General features: G+C 39.9%; 36 non-coding genes and 5 pseudogenes across 36 annotated transcripts; all 41 read right to left on the bottom strand.

Moving 5' to 3' along the window:
- Positions 1–315: 315 nt before the first annotated feature.
- LOC146014500 (5S ribosomal RNA) lies at positions 316–434 on the bottom strand. The gene has a single exon (XR_014447452.1). It is a non-coding gene; the product is annotated as a 5S ribosomal RNA (ribosomal RNA).
- A 345-nt stretch (positions 435–779) lies between these two features.
- Positions 780–898, bottom strand: LOC146010661 (5S ribosomal RNA; annotated as a pseudogene).
- A 345-nt stretch (positions 899–1,243) lies between these two features.
- LOC146013362 (5S ribosomal RNA) lies at positions 1,244–1,362 on the bottom strand. The gene has a single exon (XR_014446338.1). It is a non-coding gene; the product is annotated as a 5S ribosomal RNA (ribosomal RNA).
- Positions 1,363–1,707: 345 nt separating this feature from the next.
- On the bottom strand, positions 1,708–1,826 carry LOC146016000 (5S ribosomal RNA). The gene has a single exon (XR_014448904.1). It is a non-coding gene; the product is annotated as a 5S ribosomal RNA (ribosomal RNA).
- A 345-nt stretch (positions 1,827–2,171) lies between these two features.
- Positions 2,172–2,290, bottom strand: LOC146015159 (5S ribosomal RNA). Its single transcript, XR_014448088.1, has one exon. It is a non-coding gene; the product is annotated as a 5S ribosomal RNA (ribosomal RNA).
- A 345-nt stretch (positions 2,291–2,635) lies between these two features.
- LOC146014319 (5S ribosomal RNA) lies at positions 2,636–2,754 on the bottom strand. Its single transcript, XR_014447267.1, has one exon. It is a non-coding gene; the product is annotated as a 5S ribosomal RNA (ribosomal RNA).
- Positions 2,755–3,100: 346 nt separating this feature from the next.
- LOC146014869 (5S ribosomal RNA) lies at positions 3,101–3,219 on the bottom strand. The gene has a single exon (XR_014447810.1). It is a non-coding gene; the product is annotated as a 5S ribosomal RNA (ribosomal RNA).
- A 345-nt stretch (positions 3,220–3,564) lies between these two features.
- LOC146017136 (5S ribosomal RNA) lies at positions 3,565–3,683 on the bottom strand. Its single transcript, XR_014450010.1, has one exon. It is a non-coding gene; the product is annotated as a 5S ribosomal RNA (ribosomal RNA).
- A 345-nt stretch (positions 3,684–4,028) lies between these two features.
- LOC146013361 (5S ribosomal RNA) lies at positions 4,029–4,147 on the bottom strand. Its single transcript, XR_014446337.1, has one exon. It is a non-coding gene; the product is annotated as a 5S ribosomal RNA (ribosomal RNA).
- Positions 4,148–4,493: 346 nt separating this feature from the next.
- Positions 4,494–4,612, bottom strand: LOC146017085 (5S ribosomal RNA). The gene has a single exon (XR_014449959.1). It is a non-coding gene; the product is annotated as a 5S ribosomal RNA (ribosomal RNA).
- Positions 4,613–4,957: 345 nt separating this feature from the next.
- Positions 4,958–5,076, bottom strand: LOC146013360 (5S ribosomal RNA). Its single transcript, XR_014446336.1, has one exon. It is a non-coding gene; the product is annotated as a 5S ribosomal RNA (ribosomal RNA).
- A 345-nt stretch (positions 5,077–5,421) lies between these two features.
- Positions 5,422–5,540, bottom strand: LOC146013359 (5S ribosomal RNA). The gene has a single exon (XR_014446335.1). It is a non-coding gene; the product is annotated as a 5S ribosomal RNA (ribosomal RNA).
- Positions 5,541–5,885: 345 nt separating this feature from the next.
- On the bottom strand, positions 5,886–6,004 carry LOC146013358 (5S ribosomal RNA). Its single transcript, XR_014446334.1, has one exon. It is a non-coding gene; the product is annotated as a 5S ribosomal RNA (ribosomal RNA).
- A 345-nt stretch (positions 6,005–6,349) lies between these two features.
- On the bottom strand, positions 6,350–6,468 carry LOC146014199 (5S ribosomal RNA). The gene has a single exon (XR_014447151.1). It is a non-coding gene; the product is annotated as a 5S ribosomal RNA (ribosomal RNA).
- A 346-nt stretch (positions 6,469–6,814) lies between these two features.
- Positions 6,815–6,933, bottom strand: LOC146014783 (5S ribosomal RNA). Its single transcript, XR_014447727.1, has one exon. It is a non-coding gene; the product is annotated as a 5S ribosomal RNA (ribosomal RNA).
- Positions 6,934–7,279: 346 nt separating this feature from the next.
- On the bottom strand, positions 7,280–7,398 carry LOC146015997 (5S ribosomal RNA). Its single transcript, XR_014448903.1, has one exon. It is a non-coding gene; the product is annotated as a 5S ribosomal RNA (ribosomal RNA).
- Positions 7,399–7,795: 397 nt separating this feature from the next.
- On the bottom strand, positions 7,796–7,914 carry LOC146014499 (5S ribosomal RNA). Its single transcript, XR_014447451.1, has one exon. It is a non-coding gene; the product is annotated as a 5S ribosomal RNA (ribosomal RNA).
- A 345-nt stretch (positions 7,915–8,259) lies between these two features.
- On the bottom strand, positions 8,260–8,378 carry LOC146010660 (5S ribosomal RNA; annotated as a pseudogene).
- A 345-nt stretch (positions 8,379–8,723) lies between these two features.
- LOC146013357 (5S ribosomal RNA) lies at positions 8,724–8,842 on the bottom strand. Its single transcript, XR_014446333.1, has one exon. It is a non-coding gene; the product is annotated as a 5S ribosomal RNA (ribosomal RNA).
- A 346-nt stretch (positions 8,843–9,188) lies between these two features.
- LOC146015996 (5S ribosomal RNA) lies at positions 9,189–9,307 on the bottom strand. Its single transcript, XR_014448902.1, has one exon. It is a non-coding gene; the product is annotated as a 5S ribosomal RNA (ribosomal RNA).
- Positions 9,308–9,652: 345 nt separating this feature from the next.
- Positions 9,653–9,771, bottom strand: LOC146015158 (5S ribosomal RNA). The gene has a single exon (XR_014448087.1). It is a non-coding gene; the product is annotated as a 5S ribosomal RNA (ribosomal RNA).
- Positions 9,772–10,116: 345 nt separating this feature from the next.
- On the bottom strand, positions 10,117–10,235 carry LOC146014318 (5S ribosomal RNA). The gene has a single exon (XR_014447266.1). It is a non-coding gene; the product is annotated as a 5S ribosomal RNA (ribosomal RNA).
- A 346-nt stretch (positions 10,236–10,581) lies between these two features.
- Positions 10,582–10,700, bottom strand: LOC146014868 (5S ribosomal RNA). Its single transcript, XR_014447809.1, has one exon. It is a non-coding gene; the product is annotated as a 5S ribosomal RNA (ribosomal RNA).
- A 345-nt stretch (positions 10,701–11,045) lies between these two features.
- Positions 11,046–11,164, bottom strand: LOC146014215 (5S ribosomal RNA). The gene has a single exon (XR_014447166.1). It is a non-coding gene; the product is annotated as a 5S ribosomal RNA (ribosomal RNA).
- Positions 11,165–11,509: 345 nt separating this feature from the next.
- Positions 11,510–11,628, bottom strand: LOC146013356 (5S ribosomal RNA). The gene has a single exon (XR_014446332.1). It is a non-coding gene; the product is annotated as a 5S ribosomal RNA (ribosomal RNA).
- Positions 11,629–11,974: 346 nt separating this feature from the next.
- On the bottom strand, positions 11,975–12,093 carry LOC146015995 (5S ribosomal RNA). Its single transcript, XR_014448901.1, has one exon. It is a non-coding gene; the product is annotated as a 5S ribosomal RNA (ribosomal RNA).
- Positions 12,094–12,438: 345 nt separating this feature from the next.
- Positions 12,439–12,557, bottom strand: LOC146016824 (5S ribosomal RNA). Its single transcript, XR_014449704.1, has one exon. It is a non-coding gene; the product is annotated as a 5S ribosomal RNA (ribosomal RNA).
- Positions 12,558–12,902: 345 nt separating this feature from the next.
- Positions 12,903–13,021, bottom strand: LOC146013355 (5S ribosomal RNA). Its single transcript, XR_014446331.1, has one exon. It is a non-coding gene; the product is annotated as a 5S ribosomal RNA (ribosomal RNA).
- A 345-nt stretch (positions 13,022–13,366) lies between these two features.
- On the bottom strand, positions 13,367–13,485 carry LOC146013354 (5S ribosomal RNA). Its single transcript, XR_014446330.1, has one exon. It is a non-coding gene; the product is annotated as a 5S ribosomal RNA (ribosomal RNA).
- A 345-nt stretch (positions 13,486–13,830) lies between these two features.
- On the bottom strand, positions 13,831–13,949 carry LOC146013353 (5S ribosomal RNA). The gene has a single exon (XR_014446329.1). It is a non-coding gene; the product is annotated as a 5S ribosomal RNA (ribosomal RNA).
- Positions 13,950–14,294: 345 nt separating this feature from the next.
- LOC146014198 (5S ribosomal RNA) lies at positions 14,295–14,413 on the bottom strand. Its single transcript, XR_014447150.1, has one exon. It is a non-coding gene; the product is annotated as a 5S ribosomal RNA (ribosomal RNA).
- Positions 14,414–14,759: 346 nt separating this feature from the next.
- LOC146015994 (5S ribosomal RNA) lies at positions 14,760–14,878 on the bottom strand. The gene has a single exon (XR_014448900.1). It is a non-coding gene; the product is annotated as a 5S ribosomal RNA (ribosomal RNA).
- A 345-nt stretch (positions 14,879–15,223) lies between these two features.
- On the bottom strand, positions 15,224–15,342 carry LOC146015472 (5S ribosomal RNA). Its single transcript, XR_014448393.1, has one exon. It is a non-coding gene; the product is annotated as a 5S ribosomal RNA (ribosomal RNA).
- Positions 15,343–15,687: 345 nt separating this feature from the next.
- LOC146014180 (5S ribosomal RNA) lies at positions 15,688–15,806 on the bottom strand. The gene has a single exon (XR_014447133.1). It is a non-coding gene; the product is annotated as a 5S ribosomal RNA (ribosomal RNA).
- Positions 15,807–16,151: 345 nt separating this feature from the next.
- LOC146015559 (5S ribosomal RNA) lies at positions 16,152–16,270 on the bottom strand. Its single transcript, XR_014448477.1, has one exon. It is a non-coding gene; the product is annotated as a 5S ribosomal RNA (ribosomal RNA).
- Positions 16,271–16,615: 345 nt separating this feature from the next.
- Positions 16,616–16,734, bottom strand: LOC146015461 (5S ribosomal RNA). The gene has a single exon (XR_014448382.1). It is a non-coding gene; the product is annotated as a 5S ribosomal RNA (ribosomal RNA).
- A 346-nt stretch (positions 16,735–17,080) lies between these two features.
- On the bottom strand, positions 17,081–17,199 carry LOC146011525 (5S ribosomal RNA; annotated as a pseudogene).
- Positions 17,200–17,544: 345 nt separating this feature from the next.
- LOC146016529 (5S ribosomal RNA) lies at positions 17,545–17,663 on the bottom strand. Its single transcript, XR_014449418.1, has one exon. It is a non-coding gene; the product is annotated as a 5S ribosomal RNA (ribosomal RNA).
- Positions 17,664–18,009: 346 nt separating this feature from the next.
- On the bottom strand, positions 18,010–18,128 carry LOC146011363 (5S ribosomal RNA; annotated as a pseudogene).
- Positions 18,129–18,473: 345 nt separating this feature from the next.
- LOC146016528 (5S ribosomal RNA) lies at positions 18,474–18,592 on the bottom strand. The gene has a single exon (XR_014449417.1). It is a non-coding gene; the product is annotated as a 5S ribosomal RNA (ribosomal RNA).
- Positions 18,593–18,938: 346 nt separating this feature from the next.
- LOC146010542 (5S ribosomal RNA) lies at positions 18,939–19,057 on the bottom strand (annotated as a pseudogene).
- Between the last annotated feature and the right edge of the window lie 4 nt (positions 19,058–19,061).

The following is a 19,061-nucleotide window of genomic DNA, read 5'->3' as shown; positions in this document are numbered from 1 at the left end:
TTTCTATCACCAGGTAAGCTAATACAAAAGTTTCCTAACTGTATTGGCTTACTGAAAAAAATCATGTGTTGGTAATGTAAAAAGACCTACAGGACATGATATTAGCAAGGGGTCTTAAATTAAACTACAAAAGAGGCTCAACACTGTTTAGCTGCCAAAAGCAGTTGGAATTGAGCCTAAACAGTGTGGTAAGTCTTTAGGTGATGGCTATTGTGTCTGTTTGACCTCTTCCAAATGTCTGTGCTGGCAATAAAAAGAAAAAGTTTCCAATTTAAATAGCTAGAGAATAAAAACAATTTGCCAGTAATGTGAAAAAACCTACAGCACCTGGTGTTCGCAGGTGGTCTCCCACCCAAGTACTAACCAGGCCCAACACTGCTTAGCTTCCAAGATCAGACGAGATTGGGCCTATCCAATGTGGTATGGCTGTAGGTGAGATACATGCACTTTTTTGCCCTCTTCTACTTCTATCACCAGGTAAGCTAATAAAAAAGTTTCCTAACTGTATTGGCTTACTGAAAAAAATCATGTGTTGGTAATGTAAAAAGACCTACAGGACATGATATTAGCAGGGGGTCTTAAATTAAACTACTAAACAGGCTCAACACTGTTTAGCTGCCAAAAGCAGTTGGAATTGGGCTAAAACAGTGTGGTAAGTCTTTAGGTGATGGCTATTGTGTCTGTTTGACCTCTTCCAAATGTCTGTACTGGCAATAAAAAGAAAAAGTTTCCAATTTAAATAGCTAGAGAATAAAAACAATTTGCCAGTAATGTGAAAAAAACTACAGCACCTGGTGTTCCCATGTGGTCTCCCACCCAAGTACTAACCAGGCCCAACACTGCTTAGCTTCAAAGATCAGACGAGATTGGGCCTATCCACTGTGGTATGGCTGTAGGTGAGTTAAAGGCACTTTTTTGCCCTCTTCTACTTCTATCACCAGGTAAGCTAATACAAAAGTTTCCTAACTGTATTGGTTTACTGAAAAAAATCATGTGTTGGTAATGTAAAAAGACCTACAGGACATGATATTAGCAGGGGGTCTTAAATTAAACTACAAAAGAGGCTCAACACTGTTTAGCTGCCAAAAGCAGTTGTAATTGAGCCTAAACAGTGTGGTAAGTCTTTAGGTGATGGCTATTGTGTCTGTTTGACCTCTTCCAAATGTCTGTGCTGGCAATAAAAAGAAAAAGTTTCCAATTTAAATAGCTAGAGAATAAAAACAATTTGCCTGTAATGTGAAAAAACCTACAGCACCTGGTGTTCCCATGTGGTCTCCCACCCAAGTACTAACCAGGCCCAACACTGCTTAGCTTCCAAGATCAGACGAGATTGGGCCTATCCAATGTGGTATGGCTGTAGGTGAGTTAAAGGCACTTTTTTGCCCTCTTCTACTTCTATCACCAGGTAAGCTAATACAAAAGTTTCCTAACTGTATTGGCTTACTGAAAAAAATCATGTGTTGGTAATGTAAAAAGACCTACAGGACATGATATTAGCAGGGGGTCTTAAATTAAACTACAAAAGAGGCTCAACACTGTTTAGCTGCCAAAAGCAGTTGGAATTGGGCCTAAACAGTGTGGTAAGTCTTTAGGTGATGGCTATTGTGTCTGTTTGACCTCTTCCAAATGTCTGTACTGGCAATAAAAAGAAAAAGTTTCCAATTTAAATAGCTAGAGAATAAAAACAATTTGCCTGTAATGTGAAAAAACCTACAGCACCTGGTGTTCCCAGGTGGTCTCCCACCCAAGTACTAACCAGGCTCAACACTGCTTAGCTTCCAAGATCAGACGAGATTGGGCCTATCCAATGTGGTATGGCTGTAGGTGAGATACAGGCACTTTTTTGCCCTCTTCTACTTCTATCACCAGGTAAGCTAATACAAAAGTTTCCTAACTGTATTGGCTTACTGAAAAAAATCATGTGTTGGTAATGTAAAAAAACCTACAGGACATGATATTAGCAAGGGGTCTTAAATTAAACTACAAAAGAGGCTCAACACTGTTTAGCTGCCAAAAGCAGTTGGAATTGAGCCTAAACAGTGTGGTAAGTCTTTAGGTGATGGCTATTGTGTCTGTTTGACCTCTTCCAAATGTCTGTACTGGCAATAAAAAGAAAAAGTTTCCAATTTAAATAGCTAGAGAATAAAAACAATTTGCCTGTAATGTGAAAAAACCTACAGCACCTAGTGTTCCCATGTGGTCTCCCACCCAAGTACTAACCAGGCCCAACACTGCTTAGCTTCCAAGATCAGACGAGATTGGGCCTATCCAATGTGGTATGGCTGTAGGTGAGATACAGGCACTTTTTTGCCCTCTTCTACTTCTATCACCAGGTAAGCTAATAAAAAAGTTTCCTAACTGTATTGGCTTACTGAAAAAAATCATGTGTTGGTAATGTAAAAAGACCTACAGGACATGATATTAGCAGGGGGTCTTAAATTAAACTACTAAAGAGGCTCAACACTGTTTAGCTGCCAAAAGCAGTTGGAATTGGGCCTAAACAGTGTGGTAAGTCTTTAGGTGATGGCTATTGTGTCTGTTTGACCTCTTCCAAATGTCTGTGCTGGCAATAAAAAGAAAAAGTTTCCTATTTAAATAGCTAGAGAATAAAAACAATTTGCCAGTAATGTGAAAAAACCTACAGCACCTGGTGTTCCCATGTGGTCTCCCACCCAAGTACTAACCAGGCCCAACACTGCTTAGCTTCCAAGATCAGACGAGATTGGGCCTATCCAACGTGGTATGGCTGTAGGTGAGTTAAAGGCACTTTTTTGCCCTCTTCTACTTCTATCACCAGGTAAGCTAATACAAAAGTTTCCTAACTGTATTGGCTTACTGAAAAAAAATCATGTGTTGGTAATGTAAAAAGACCTACAGGACATGATATTAGCAGGGGGTCTTAAATTAAACTACAAAAGAGGCTCAACACTGTTTAGCTGCCAAAAGCAGTTGGAATTGAGCCTAAACAGTGTGGTAAGTCTTTAGGTGATGGCTATTGTGTCTGTTTGACCTCTTCCAAATGTCTGTGCTGGCAATAAAAAGAAAAAGTTTCCAATATAAATAGCTAGAGAATAAAAACAATTTGCCTGTAATGTGAAAAACCCTACAGCACCTGGTGTTCCCAGGTGGTCTCCCACCCAAGTACTAACCAGGCCCAACACTGCTTAGCTTCCAAGATCAGACGAGATTGGGCCTATCCAATGTGGTATGGCTGTAGGTGAGTTAAAGGCACTTTTTTGCCCTCTTCTACTTCTATCACCAGGTAAGCTAATACAAAAGTTTCCTAACTGTATTGGCTTACTGAAAAAAATCATGTGTTGGTAATGTAAAAAGACCTACAGGACATGATATTAGCAGGGGGTCTTAAATTAAACTACTAAAGAGGCTCAACACTGTTTAGCTGCCAAAAGCAGTTGGAATTGGGCCTAAACAGTGTGGTAAGTCTTTAGGTGATGGCTATTGTGTCTGTTTGACCTCTTCCAAATGTCTGTACTGGCAATAAAAAGAAAAAGTTTCCAATTTAAATAGCTAGAGAATAAAAACAATTTGCCTGTAATGTGAAAAAACCTACAGCACCTGGTGTTCCCATGTGGTCTCCCACCCAAGTACTAACCAGGCCCAACACTGCTTAGCTTCCAAGATCAGATGAGATTGGGCCTATACAATGTGGTATGGCTGTAGGTGAGATACAGGCACTTTTTTGCCCTCTTCTACTTCTATCACCAGGTAAGCTAATAAAAAAGTTTCCTAACTGTATTGGCTTACTGAAAAAAATCATGTGTTGGTAATGTAAAAAGACCTACAGGACATGATATTAGCAGGGGGTCTTAAATTAAACTACTAAAGAGGCTCAACACTGTTTAGCTGCCAAAAGCAGTTGGAATTGGGCCTAAACAGTTTGGTAAGTCTTTAGGTGATGGCTATTGTGTCTGTTTGACCTCTTCCAAATGTCTGTGCTGGCAATAAAAAGAAAAAGTTTCCTATTTAAATAGCTAGAGAATAAAAACAATTTGCCAGTAATGTGAAAAAACCTACAGCACCTGGTGTTCCCATGTGGTCTCCCACCCAAGTACTAACCAGGCCCAACACTGCTTAGCTTCCAAGATCAGACGAGATTGGGCCTATCCAATGTGGTATGGCTGTAGGTGAGTTAAAGGCACTTTTTTGCCAACTTCTACTTCTATCACCAGGTAAGCTAATACAAAAGTTTCCTAACTGTATTGGCTTACTGAAAAAAATCATGTGTTGGTAATGTAAAAAGACCTACAGGACATGATATTAGCAGGGGGGTTTTAAATTAAACTACAAAAGAGGCTCAACACTGTTTAGCTGCCAAAAGCAGTTGGAATTGGGCCTAAACAGTGTGGTAAGTCTTTAGGTGATGGCTATTGTGTCTGTTTGACCTCTTCCAAATGTCTGTGCTGGCAATAAAAAGAAAAAGTTTCCAATTTAAATAGCTAGAGAATAAAAACAATTTGCCTGTAATGTGAAAAAACCTACAGCACCTGGTGTTCCCAGGTGGTCTCCCACCCAAGTACTAACCAGGCTCAACACTGCTTAGCTTCCAAGATCAGACGAGATTGGGCCTATCCAATGTGGCATGGCTGTAGGTGAGATACAGGCACTTTTTTGCCCTCTTCTACTTCTATCACCAGGTAAGCTAATACAAAAGTTTCCTAACTGTATTGGCTTACTGAAAAAAATCATGTGTTGGTAATGTAAAAAGACCTACAGGACATGATATTAGCAAGGGGTCTTAAATTAAACTACAAAAGAGGCTCAACACTGTTTAGCTGCCAAAAGCAGTTGGAATTAAGCCTAAACAGTGTGGTAAGTCTTTAGGTGATGGCTATTGTGTCTGTTTGACCTCTTCCAAATGTCTGTGCTGGCAATAAAAAGAAAAAGTTTCCAATTTAAATAGCTAGAGAATAAAAACAATTTGCCTGTAATGTGAAAAAACCTACAGCACCTGGTGTTCCCATGTGGTCTCCCACCCAAGTACTAACCAGGCCCAACACTGCTTAGCTTCCAAGATCAGACGAGATTGGGCCTATCCAATGTGGTATGGCTGTAGGTGAGATACAGGCACTTTTTTGCCCTCTTCTACTTCTATCACCAGGTAAGCTAATAAAAAAGTTTCCTAACTGTATTGGCTTACTGAAAAAAATCATGTGTTGGTAATGTAAAAAGACCTACAGGACATGATATTAGCAGGGGGTCTTAAATTAAACTACTAAAGAGGCTCAACACTGTTTAGCTGCCAAAAGCAGTTGGAATTGGGCCTAAACAGTTTGGTAAGTCTTTAGGTGATGGCTATTGTGTCTGTTTGACCTCTTCCAAATGTCTGTGCTGGCAATAAAAAGAAAAAGTTTCCTATTTAAATAGCTAGAGAATAAAAACAATTTGCCAGTAATGTGAAAAAACCTACAGCACCTGGTGTTCCCATGTGGTCTCCCACCCAAGTACTAACCAGGCCCAACACTGCTTAGCTTCCAAGATCAGACGAGATTGGGCCTATCCAATGTGGTATGGCTGTAGGTGAGTTAAAGGCACTTTTTTGCCCTCTTCTACTTCTATCACCAGGTAAGCTAATACAAAAGTTTCCTAACTGTATTGGCTTACTGAAAAAAATCATGTGTTGGTAATGTAAAAAGACCTACAGGACATGATATTAGCAGGGGGTCTTAAATTAAACTACTAAAGAGGCTCAACACTGTTTAGCTGCCAAAAGCAGTTGGAATTGGGCCTAAACAGTGTGGTAAGTCTTTAGGTGATGGCTATTGTGTCTGTTTGACCTCTTCCAAATGTCTGTACTGGCAATAAAAAGAAAAAGTTTCCAATTTAAATAGCTAGAGAATAAAAACAATTTGCCTGTAATGTGAAAAAACCTACAGCACCTGGTGTTCCCATGTGGTCTCCCACCCAAGTACTAACCAGGCCCAACACTGCTTAGCTTCCAAGATCAGACGAGATTGGGCCTATCCAATGTGGTATGGCTGTAGGTGAGATACAGGCACTTTTTTGCCCTCTTCTACTTCTATCACCAGGTAAGCTAATAAAAAAGTTTCCTAACTGTATTGGCTTACTGAAAAAAATCATGTGTTGGTAATGTAAAAAGACCTACAGGACATGATATTAGCAGGGGGTCTTAAATTAAACTACTAAAGAGGCTCAACACTGTTTAGCTGCCAAAAGCAGTTGGAATTGGGCCTAAACAGTTTGGTAAGTCTTTAGGTGATGGCTATTGTGTCTGTTTGACCTCTTCCAAATGTCTGTGCTGGCAATAAAAAGAAAAAGTTTCCTATTTAAATAGCTAGAGAATAAAAACAATTTGCCAGTAATGTGAAAAAACCTACAGCACCTGGTGTTCCCATGTGGTCTCCCACCCAAGTACTAACCAGGCCCAACACTGCTTAGCTTCCAAGGTCAGACGAGATTGGGCCTATCCAATGTGGTATGGCTGTAGGTGAGTTAAAGGCACTTTTTTGCCCTCTTCTACTTCTATCACCAGGTAAGCTAATACAAAAGTTTCCTAACTGTATTGGCTTACTGAAAAAAATCATGTGTTGGTAATGTAAAAAGACCTACAGGACATGATATTAGCAGGGGGGTCTTAAATTAAACTACAAAAGAGGCTCAACACTGTTTAGCTGCCAAAAGCAGTTGGAATTGGGCCTAAACAGTTTGGTAAGTCTTTAGGTGATGGCTATTGTGTCTGTTTGACCTCTTCCAAATGTCTGTGCTGGCAATAAAAAGAAAAAGTTTCCTATTTAAATAGCTAGAGAATAAAAACAATTTGCCAGTAATGTGAAAAAACCTACAGCACCTGGTGTTCCCATGTGGTCTCCCACCCAAGTACTAACCAGGCCCAACACTGCTTAGCTTCCAAAATCAGATGAGATTGGGCCTATCCAATGTGGTATGGCTGTAGGTGAGCTAAAGGCACTATTTTGCCCTCTTCTACTTCTATCACCAGGTAAGCTAATACAAAAGTTTCCTAACTGTATTGGCTTACTGAAAAAAATCATGTGTTGGTAATGTAAAAAGACCTACAGGACATGATATTAGCAGGGGGGTCTTAAATTAAACTACAAAAGAGGCTCAACACTGTTTAGCTGCCAAAAGCAGTTGGAATTGGGCCTAAACAGTGTGGTAAGTCTTTAGGTGATGGCTATTGTGTCTGTTTGACCTCTTCCAAATGTCTGTACTGGCAATAAAAAGAAAAAGTTTCCAATTTAAATAGCTAGAGAATAAAAACAATTTGCCTGTAATGTGAAAAAACCTACAGCACCTGGTGTTCCCAGGTGGTCTCCCACCCAAGTACTAACCAGGCTCAACACTGCTTAGCTTCCAAGATCAGACGAGATTGGGCCTATCCAATGTGGTATGGCTGTAGGTGAGATACAGGCACTTTTTTGCCCTCTTCTATTTCTATCACCAGGTAAGCTAATACAAAAGTTTCCTAACTGTATTGGCTTACTGAAAAAAATCATGTGTTGGTAATGTAAAAAGACCTACAGGACATGATATTAGCAAGGGGTCTTAAATTAAACTACAAAAGAGGCTCAACACTGTTTAGCTGCCAAAAGCAGTTGGAATTGAGCCTAAACAGTGTGGTAAGTCTTTAGGTGATGGCTATTGTGTCTGGAATTGAGCCTAAACAGTGTGGTAAGTCTTTAGGTGATGGCTATTGTGTCTGTTTGACCTCTTCCAAATGTCTGTGCTGGCAATAAAAAGAAAAAGTTTCCAATTTAAATAGCTAGAGAATAAAAACAATTTGCCAGTAATGTGAAAAAACCTACAGCACCTGGTGTTCGCAGGTGGTCTCCCACCCAAGTACTAACCAGGCCCAACACTGCTTAGCTTCCAAGATCAGACGAGATTGGGCCTATCCAATGTGGTATGGCTGTAGGTGAGATACATGCACTTTTTTGCCCTCTTCTACTTCTATCACCAGGTAAGCTAATAAAAAAGTTTCCTAACTGTATTGGCTTACTGAAAAAAATCATGTGTTGGTAATGTAAAAAGACCTACAGGACATGATATTAGCAGGGGGTCTTAAATTAAACTACTAAACAGGCTCAACACTGTTTAGCTGCCAAAAGCAGTTGGAATTGGGCTAAAACAGTGTGGTAAGTCTTTAGGTGATGGCTATTGTGTCTGTTTGACCTCTTCCAAATGTCTGTACTGGCAATAAAAAGAAAAAGTTTCCAATTTAAATAGCTAGAGAATAAAAACAATTTGCCAGTAATGTGAAAAAAACTACAGCACCTGGTGTTCCCATGTGGTCTCCCACCCAAGTACTAACCAGGCCCAACACTGCTTAGCTTCAAAGATCAGACGAGATTGGGCCTATCCACTGTGGTATGGCTGTAGGTGAGTTAAAGGCACTTTTTTGCCCTCTTCTACTTCTATCACCAGGTAAGCTAATACAAAAGTTTCCTAACTGTATTGGTTTACTGAAAAAAATCATGTGTTGGTAATGTAAAAAGACCTACAGGACATGATATTAGCAGGGGGTCTTAAATTAAACTACAAAAGAGGCTCAACACTGTTTAGCTGCCAAAAGCAGTTGTAATTGAGCCTAAACAGTGTGGTAAGTCTTTAGGTGATGGCTATTGTGTCTGTTTGACCTCTTCCAAATGTCTGTGCTGGCAATAAAAAGAAAAAGTTTCCAATTTAAATAGCTAGAGAATAAAAACAATTTGCCTGTAATGTGAAAAAACCTACAGCACCTGGTGTTCCCATGTGGTCTCCCACCCAAGTACTAACCAGGCCCAACACTGCTTAGCTTCCAAGATCAGACGAGATTGGGCCTATCCAATGTGGTATGGCTGTAGGTGAGTTAAAGGCACTTTTTTGCCCTCTTCTACTTCTATCACCAGGTAAGCTAATACAAAAGTTTCCTAACTGTATTGGCTTACTGAAAAAAATCATGTGTTGGTAATGTAAAAAGACCTACAGGACATGATATTAGCAGGGGGGTCTTAAATTAAACTACAAAAGAGGCTCAACACTGTTTAGCTGCCAAAAGCAGTTGGAATTGGGCCTAAACAGTGTGGTAAGTCTTTAGGTGATGGCTATTGTGTCTGTTTGACCTCTTCCAAATGTCTGTACTGGCAATAAAAAGAAAAAGTTTCCAATTTAAATAGCTAGAGAATAAAAACAATTTGCCTGTAATGTGAAAAAACCTACAGCACCTGGTGTTCCCAGGTGGTCTCCCACCCAAGTACTAACCAGGCTCAACACTGCTTAGCTTCCAAGATCAGACGAGATTGGGCCTATCCAATGTGGTATGGCTGTAGGTGAGATACAGGCACTTTTTTGCCCTCTTCTACTTCTATCACCAGGTAAGCTAATACAAAAGTTTCCTAACTGTATTGGCTTACTGAAAAAAATCATGTGTTGGTAATGTAAAAAAACCTACAGGACATGATATTAGCAAGGGGTCTTAAATTAAACTACAAAAGAGGCTCAACACTGTTTAGCTGCCAAAAGCAGTTGGAATTGAGCCTAAACAGTGTGGTAAGTCTTTAGGTGATGGCTATTGTGTCTGTTTGACCTCTTCCAAATGTCTGTACTGGCAATAAAAAGAAAAAGTTTCCAATTTAAATAGCTAGAGAATAAAAACAATTTGCCTGTAATGTGAAAAAACCTACAGCACCTAGTGTTCCCATGTGGTCTCCCACCCAAGTACTAACCAGGCCCAACACTGCTTAGCTTCCAAGATCAGACGAGATTGGGCCTATCCAATGTGGTATGGCTGTAGGTGAGATACAGGCACTTTTTTGCCCTCTTCTACTTCTATCACCAGGTAAGCTAATAAAAAAGTTTCCTAACTGTATTGGCTTACTGAAAAAAATCATGTGTTGGTAATGTAAAAAGACCTACAGGACATGATATTAGCAGGGGGTCTTAAATTAAACTACTAAAGAGGCTCAACACTGTTTAGCTGCCAAAAGCAGTTGGAATTGGGCCTAAACAGTGTGGTAAGTCTTTAGGTGATGGCTATTGTGTCTGTTTGACCTCTTCCAAATGTCTGTGCTGGCAATAAAAAGAAAAAGTTTCCTATTTAAATAGCTAGAGAATAAAAACAATTTGCCAGTAATGTGAAAAAACCTACAGCACCTGGTGTTCCCATGTGGTCTCCCACCCAAGTACTAACCAGGCCCAACACTGCTTAGCTTCCAAGATCAGACGAGATTGGGCCTATCCAACGTGGTATGGCTGTAGGTGAGTTAAAGGCACTTTTTTGCCCTCTTCTACTTCTATCACCAGGTAAGCTAATACAAAAGTTTCCTAACTGTATTGGCTTACTGAAAAAAAATCATGTGTTGGTAATGTAAAAAGACCTACAGGACATGATATTAGCAGGGGGTCTTAAATTAAACTACAAAAGAGGCTCAACACTGTTTAGCTGCCAAAAGCAGTTGGAATTGAGCCTAAACAGTGTGGTAAGTCTTTAGGTGATGGCTATTGTGTCTGTTTGACCTCTTCCAAATGTCTGTGCTGGCAATAAAAAGAAAAAGTTTCCAATATAAATAGCTAGAGAATAAAAACAATTTGCCTGTAATGTGAAAAACCCTACAGCACCTGGTGTTCCCAGGTGGTCTCCCACCCAAGTACTAACCAGGCCCAACACTGCTTAGCTTCCAAGATCAGACGAGATTGGGCCTATCCAATGTGGTATGGCTGTAGGTGAGTTAAAGGCACTTTTTTGCCCTCTTCTACTTCTATCACCAGGTAAGCTAATACAAAAGTTTCCTAACTGTATTGGCTTACTGAAAAAAATCATGTGTTGGTAATGTAAAAAGACCTACAGGACATGATATTAGCAGGGGGTCTTAAATTAAACTACTAAAGAGGCTCAACACTGTTTAGCTGCCAAAAGCAGTTGGAATTGGGCCTAAACAGTGTGGTAAGTCTTTAGGTGATGGCTATTGTGTCTGTTTGACCTCTTCCAAATGTCTGTACTGGCAATAAAAAGAAAAAGTTTCCAATTTAAATAGCTAGAGAATAAAAACAATTTGCCTGTAATGTGAAAAAACCTACAGCACCTGGTGTTCCCATGTGGTCTCCCACCCAAGTACTAACCAGGCCCAACACTGCTTAGCTTCCAAGATCAGATGAGATTGGGCCTATACAATGTGGTATGGCTATAGGTGAGATACAGGCACTTTTTTGCCCTCTTCTACTTCTATCACCAGGTAAGCTAATAAAAAAGTTTCCTAACTGTATTGGCTTACTGAAAAAAATCATGTGTTGGTAATGTAAAAAGACCTACAGGACATGATATTAGCAGGGGGTCTTAAATTAAACTACTAAAGAGGCTCAACACTGTTTAGCTGCCAAAAGCAGTTGGAATTGGGCCTAAACAGTTTGGTAAGTCTTTAGGTGATGGCTATTGTGTCTGTTTGACCTCTTCCAAATGTCTGTGCTGGCAATAAAAAGAAAAAGTTTCCTATTTAAATAGCTAGAGAATAAAAACAATTTGCCAGTAATGTGAAAAAACCTACAGCACCTGGTGTTCCCATGTGGTCTCCCACCCAAGTACTAACCAGGCCCAACACTGCTTAGCTTCCAAGATCAGACGAGATTGGGCCTATCCAATGTGGTATGGCTGTAGGTGAGTTAAAGGCACTTTTTTGCCAACTTCTACTTCTATCACCAGGTAAGCTAATACAAAAGTTTCCTAACTGTATTGGCTTACTGAAAAAAATCATGTGTTGGTAATGTAAAAAGACCTACAGGACATGATATTAGCAGGGGGGTTTTAAATTAAACTACAAAAGAGGCTCAACACTGTTTAGCTGCCAAAAGCAGTTGGAATTGGGCCTAAACAGTGTGGTAAGTCTTTAGGTGATGGCTATTGTGTCTGTTTGACCTCTTCCAAATGTCTGTGCTGGCAATAAAAAGAAAAAGTTTCCAATTTAAATAGCTAGAGAATAAAAACAATTTGCCTGTAATGTGAAAAAACCTACAGCACCTGGTGTTCCCAGGTGGTCTCCCACCCAAGTACTAACCAGGCTCAACACTGCTTAGCTTCCAAGATCAGACGAGATTGGGCCTATCCAATGTGGTATGGCTGTAGGTGAGATACAGGCACTTTTTTGCCCTCTTCTACTTCTATCACCAGGTAAGCTAATACAAAAGTTTCCTAACTGTATTGGCTTACTGAAAAAAATCATGCGTTGGTAATGTAAAAAGACCTACAGGACATGATATTAGCAAGGGGTCTTAAATTAAACTACAAAAGAGGCTCAACACTGTTTAGCTGCCAAAAGCAGTTGGAATTGAGCCTAAACAGTGTGGTAAGTCTTTAGGTGATGGCTATTGTGTCTGTTTGACCTCTTCCAAATGTCTGTACTGGCAATAAAAAGAAAAAGTTTCCAATTTAAATAGCTAGAGAATAAAAACAATTTGCCTGTAATGTGAAAAAACCTACAGCACCTGGTGTTCCCATGTGGTCTCACACCCAAGTACTAACCAGGCCCAACACTGCTTAGCTTCCAAGATCAGACGAGATTGGGCCTATCCAATGTGGTATGGCTGTAGGTGAGATACAGGCACTTTTTTGCCCTCTTCTACTTCTATCACCAGGTAAGCTAATACAAAAGTTTCCTAACTGTATTGGCTTACTGAAAAAAATCATGTGTTGGTAATGTAAAAAGACCTACAGGACATGATATTAGTAGGGGGTCTTAAATTAAACTACAAAAGAGGCTCAACACTGTTTAGCTGCCAAAAGCAGTTGGAATTAAGCCTAAACAGTGTGGTAAGTCTTTAGGTGATGGCTATTGTGTCTGTTTGACCTCTTCCAAATGTCTGTGCTGGCAATAAAAAGAAAAAGTTTCCAATTTAAATAGCTAGAGAATAAAAACAATTTGCCTGTAATGTGAAAAAACCTACAGCACCTGGTGTTCCCATGTGGTCTCCCACCCAAGTACTAACCAGGCCCAACACTGCTTAGCTTCCAAGATCAGACGAGATTGGGCCTATCCAATGTGGTATGGCTGTAGGTGAGATACAGGCACTTTTTTGCCCTCTTCTACTTCTATCACCAGGTAAGCTAATAAAAAAGTTTCCTAACTGTATTGGCTTACTGAAAAAAATCATGTGTTGGTAATGTAAAAAGACCTACAGGACATGATATTAGCAGGGGGTCTTAAATTAAACTACTAAAGAGGCTCAACACTGTTTAGCTGCCAAAAGCAGTTGGAATTGGGCCTAAACAGTTTGGTAAGTCTTTAGGTGATGGCTATTGTGTCTGTTTGACCTCTTCCAAATGTCTGTGCTGGCAATAAAAAGAAAAAGTTTCCTATTTAAATAGCTAGAGAATAAAAACAATTTGCCAGTAATGTGAAAAAACCTACAGCACCTGGTGTTCCCATGTGGTCTCCCACCCAAGTACTAACCAGGCCCAACACTGCTTAGCTTCCAAGATCAGACGAGATTGGGCCTATCCAATGTGGTATGGCTGTAGGTGAGTTAAAGGCACTTTTTTGCCCTCTTCTACTTCTATCACCAGGTAAGCTAATACAAAAGTTTCCTAACTGTATTGGCTTACTGAAAAAAATCATGTGTTGGTAATGTAAAAAGACCTACAGGACATGATATTAGCAGGGGGTCTTAAATTAAACTACTAAAGAGGCTCAACACTGTTTAGCTGCCAAAAGCAGTTGGAATTGGGCCTAAACAGTGTGGTAAGTCTTTAGGTGATGGCTATTGTGTCTGTTTGACCTCTTCCAAATGTCTGTACTGGCAATAAAAAGAAAAAGTTTCCAATTTAAATAGCTAGAGAATAAAAACAATTTGCCTGTAATGTGAAAAAACCTACAGCACCTGGTGTTCCCATGTGGTCTCCCACCCAAGTACTAACCAGGCCCAACACTGCTTAGCTTCCAAGATCAGACGAGATTGGGCCTATCCAATGTGGTATGGCTGTAGGTGAGATACAGGCACTTTTTTGCCCTCTTCTACTTCTATCACCAGGTAAGCTAATAAAAAAGTTTCCTAACTGTATTGGCTTACTGAAAAAAATCATGTGTTGGTAATGTAAAAAGACCTACAGGACATGATATTAGCAGGGGGTCTTAAATTAAACTACTAAAGAGGCTCAACACTGTTTAGCTGCCAAAAGCAGTTGGAATTGGGCCTAAACAGTTTGGTAAGTCTTTAGGTGATGGCTATTGTGTCTGTTTGACCTCTTCCAAATGTCTGTGCTGGCAATAAAAAGAAAAAGTTTCCTATTTAAATAGCTAGAGAATAAAAACAATTTGCCAGTAATGTGAAAAAACCTACAGCACCTGGTGTTCCCATGTGGTCTCCCACCCAAGTACTAACCAGGCCCAACACTGCTTAGCTTCCAAGGTCAGACGAGATTGGGCCTATCCAATGTGGTATGGCTGTAGGTGAGTTAAAGGCACTTTTTTGCCCTCTTCTACTTCTATCACCAGGTAAGCTAATACAAAAGTTTCCTAACTGTATTGGCTTACTGAAAAAAATCATGTGTTGGTAATGTAAAAAGACCTACAGGACATGATATTAGCAGGGGGGTCTTAAATTAAACTACAAAAGAGGCTCAACACTGTTTAGCTGCCAAAAGCAGTTGGAATTGGGCCTAAACAGTGTGGTAAGTCTTTAGGTGATGGCTATTGTGTCTGTTTGACCTCTTCCAAATGTCTGTACTGGCAATAAAAAGAAAAAGTTTCCAATTTAAATAGCTAGAGAATAAAAACAATTTGCCTGTAATGTGAAAAAACCTACAGCACCTGGTGTTCCCAGGTGGTCTCCCACCCAAGTACTAACCAGGCTCAACACTGCTTAGCTTCCAAGATCAGACGAGATTGGGCCTATCCAATGTGGTATGGCTGTAGGTGAGATACAGGCACTTTTTTGCCCTCTTCTACTTCTATCACCAGGTAAGCTAATACAAAAGTTTCCTAACTGTATTGGCTTACTGAAAAAAATCATGTGTTGGTAATGTAAAAAGACCTACAGGACATGATATTAGCAAGGGGTCTTAAATTAAACTACAAAAGAGGCTCAACACTGTTTAGCTGCCAAAAGCAGTTGGAATTGAGCCTAAACAGTGTGGTAAGTCTTTAGGTGATGGCTATTGTGTCTGTTTGACCTCTTCCAAATGTCTGTGCTGGCAATAAAAAGAAAAAGTTTCCAATTTAAATAGCTAGAGAATAAAAACAATTTGCAATAAATGTGAAAAAACCTACAGCACCTGGTGTTCCCAGGTGGTCTCCCACCCAAGTACTAACCAGGCCCAACACTGCTTAGCTTCCAAGATCAGACGAGATTGGGCCTATCCAATGTGGTATGGCTGTAGGTGAGATACAGGCACTTTTTTGCCCTCTTCTACTTCTATCACCAGGTAAGCTAATAAAAAAGTTTCCTAACTGTATTGGCTTACTGAAAAAAATCATGTGTTGGTAATGTAAAAAGACCTACAGGACATGATATTAACAGGGGGTCTTAAATTAAACTACTAAACAGGCTCAACACTGTTTAGCTGCCAAAAGCAGTTGGAATTGGGCTAAAACAGTGTGGTAAGTCTTTAGGTGATGGCTATTGTGTCTGTTTGACCTCTTCCAAATGTCTGTACTGGCAATAAAAAGAAAAAGTTTCCAAATTAAATAGCTAGAGAATAAAAACAATTTGCCAGTAATGTGAAAAAAACTACAGCACCTGGTGTTCCCATGTGGTCTCCCACCCAAGTACTAACCAGGCCCAACACTGCTTAGCTTCCAAGATCAGATGAGATTGGGCCTATCCAATGTGGTATGGCTGTAGGTGAGATACAGGCACTTTTTTGCCCTCTTCTACTTCTATCACCAGGTAAACTAATACAAAAGTTTCCTAACTGTATTGGCTTAATGAAAAAAATCATGTGTTGGTAATGTAAAAAGACCTACAGGACATGATATTAGTAGGGGGTCTTAAATTAAACTACAAAAGAGGCTCAACACTGTTTAGCTGCCAAAAGCAGTTGGAATTGAGCCTAAACAATGTGGTAAGTCTTTAGGTGATGGCTATTGTGTCTGTTTGACCTCTTCCAAATGTCTGTGCTGGCAATAAAAAGAAAAAGTTTCCAATATAAATAGCTAGAGAATAAAAACAATTTGCCAGTAATGTGAAAAAACCTACAGCACCTGGTGTTCCCATGTGGTCTCCCACCTAAGTACTAAACAGGCCCAACACTGCTTAGCTTCCAAGATCAGACGAGATTGGGCCTATCCAATGTGGTATGGCTGTAGGTGAGATACAGGCACTTTTTTGCCCTCTTCTACTTCTATCACCTGGTAAGCTAATAAAAAAGTTTCCTAACTGTATTGGCTTACTGAAAAAAATCATGTGTTGGTAATGTAAAAAGACCTACAGGACATGATATTAGCAGGGGGTCTTAAATTAAACTACTAAACAGGCTCAACACTGTTTAGCTGCCAAAAGCAGTTGGAATTGAGCCTAAACAGTGTGGTAAGTCTTTAGGTGATGGCTATTGTGTCTGTTTGACCTCTTCCAAATGTCTGTGCTGGCAATAAAAAGAAAAAGTTTCCAATATAAATAGCTAGAGAATAAAAACAATTTGCCAGTAATGTGAAAAAACCTACAGCACCTGGTGTTCCCAGGTGGTCTCCCACCCAAGTACTAACCAGGCCCAACACTGCTTAGCTTCCAAGATCAGACGAGATTGGGCCTATCCAATGTGGTATGGCTGTAGGTGAGATACAGGCACTTTTTTGCCCTCTTCTACTTCTATCACCAGGTAAGCTAATACAAAAGTTTCCTAACTGTATTGGCTTACTGAAAAAAATCATGTGTTGGTAATGTAAAAAGACCTACAGGACATGATATTAGCAGGGGGTCTTAAATTAAACTACAAAAGAGGCTCAACACTGTTTAGCTGCCAAAAGCAGTTGGAATTGAGCCTAAACAGTGTGGTAAGTCTTTAGGTGATGGCTATTGTGTCTGTTTGACCTCTTCCAAATGTCTGTACTGGCAATAAAAAGAAAAAAGTTTCCAATTTAAATAGCTAGAGAATAAAAACAATTTGCCAGTAATGTGAAAAAACCTACAGCAACTGGTGTTCCCATGTGGTCTCCCACCTAAGCACTAACCAGGCCCAACACTGCTTAGCTTCCAAGATCAGACGACATTGGGCCTACCCAATGTGGTATGGCTGTAGGTGAGATACAGGCACTTTTTTGCCCTCTTCTACTTCTATCACCTGGTAAGCTAATAAAAAAGTTTCCTAACTGTATTGGCTTACTGAAAAAAATCATGTGTTGGTAATGTAAAAAGACCTACAGGACATGATATTAGCAGGGGGTCTTAAATTAAACTACTAAACAGGCTCAACACTGTTTAGCTGCCAAAAGCAGTTGGAATTGAGCCTAAACAGTGTGGTAAGTCTTTAGGTGATGGCTATTGTGTCTGTTTGACCTCTTCCAAATGTCTGTGCTGGCAATAAAAAGAAAAAGTTTCCAATTTAAATAGCTAGAGAATAAAAACAATTTGCCAGTAATGTGAAAAAACCTACAGCACCTGGTGTTCCCAGGTGGTCTCCCACCTAAGTACTAACCAGGGCCAACACTGCTTAGCTTCCAAGATCAGACGAGATTGGGCCTATCCAATGTGGTATGGCTGTAGGTGAGATACAGGCACTTTTTTGCCCTCTTCTACTTCTATCACCAGGTAAGCTAATACAAAAGTTTCCTAACTGTATTGGCTTACTGAAAAAAATCATGTGTTGGTAATGTAAAAAGACCTACAGGACATGATATTAGCAGGGGGTCTTAAATTAAACTACAAAAGAGGCTCAACACTGTTTAGCTGCCAAAAGCAGTTGGAATTGAGCCTAAACAGTGTGGTAAGTCTTTAGGTGATGGCTATTGTGTCTGTTTGACCTCTTCCAAATGTCTGTACTGGCAATAAAAAGAAAAAAGTTTCCAATTTAAATAGCTAGAGAATAAAAACAATTTGCCAGTAATGTGAAAAAACCTACAGCACCTGGTGTTCCCATGTGGTCTCCCACCTAAGCACTAACCAGGCCCAACACTGCTTAGCTTCCAAGATCAGACGACATTGGGCCTACCCAATGTGGTATGGCTGTAGGTGAGATACAGGCACTTTTTTGCCCTCTTCTACTTCTATCACCTGGTAAGCTAATAAAAAAGTTTCCTAACTGTATTGGCTTACTGAAAAAAATCATGTGTTGGTAATGTAAAAAGACCTACAGGACATGATATTAGCAGGGGGTCTTAAATTAAACTACTAAACAGGCTCAACACTGTTTAGCTGCCAAAAGCAGTTGGAATTGAGCCTAAACAGTGTGGTAAGTCTTTAGGTGATGGCTATTGTGTCTGTTTGACCTCTTCCAAATGTCTGTGCTGGCAATAAAAAGAAAAAGTTTCCAATTTAAATAGCTAGAGAATAAAAACAATTTGCCAGTAATGTGAAAAAACCTACAGCACCTGGTGTTCCCAGGTGGTCTCCCACCTAAGTACTAACCAGGGCCAACACTGCTTAGCTTCCAAGATCAGACGAGATTGGGCCTATCCAATGTGGTATGGCTGTAGGTGAGATACAGGCACTTTTTTGCCCTCTTCTACTTCTATCACCAGGTAAGCTAATAAAAAAGTTTCCTAACTGTATTGGCTTACTTAAAAAAAATCATGTGTTGGTAATGTAAAAAGACCTACAGGACATGATATTAGCAGGGGGTCTTAAATTAAACTACTAAAAAGGCTTAACACTGTTTAGCTGCCAAAAGCAGTTGGAATTGGGCCTAAACAGTGTGGTAAGTCTTTAGGTGATGGCTATTGTGTCTGTTTGACCTCTTCCAAATGTCTGTACTGGCAATAAAAAGAAAAAGTTTCTAATCTAAATAGCTAGAGAATAAAAACAATTTGCCTGTAATGTGAAAAAACCTACAGCACCTGGTGTTCCCATGTAGTCTCACACCCAAGTACTAACCAGGCCCAACACTGCTTAGCTTCCAAGATCAGACGAGATTGGGCCTATCCAATGTGGTATGGCTGTAGGTGAGA

This window comes from Crinia signifera, chromosome 6 (genome assembly GCF_055691185.1).
Source record: "Crinia signifera chromosome 6, ASM5569118v1, whole genome shotgun sequence".
In the NCBI taxonomy this organism is placed as follows: Eukaryota; Metazoa; Chordata; class Amphibia; order Anura; family Myobatrachidae; genus Crinia; species Crinia signifera.
The sequence above is the reverse complement of the archived record's forward strand: the minus strand, read 5'-3'. Positions and strand labels throughout refer to the sequence as shown.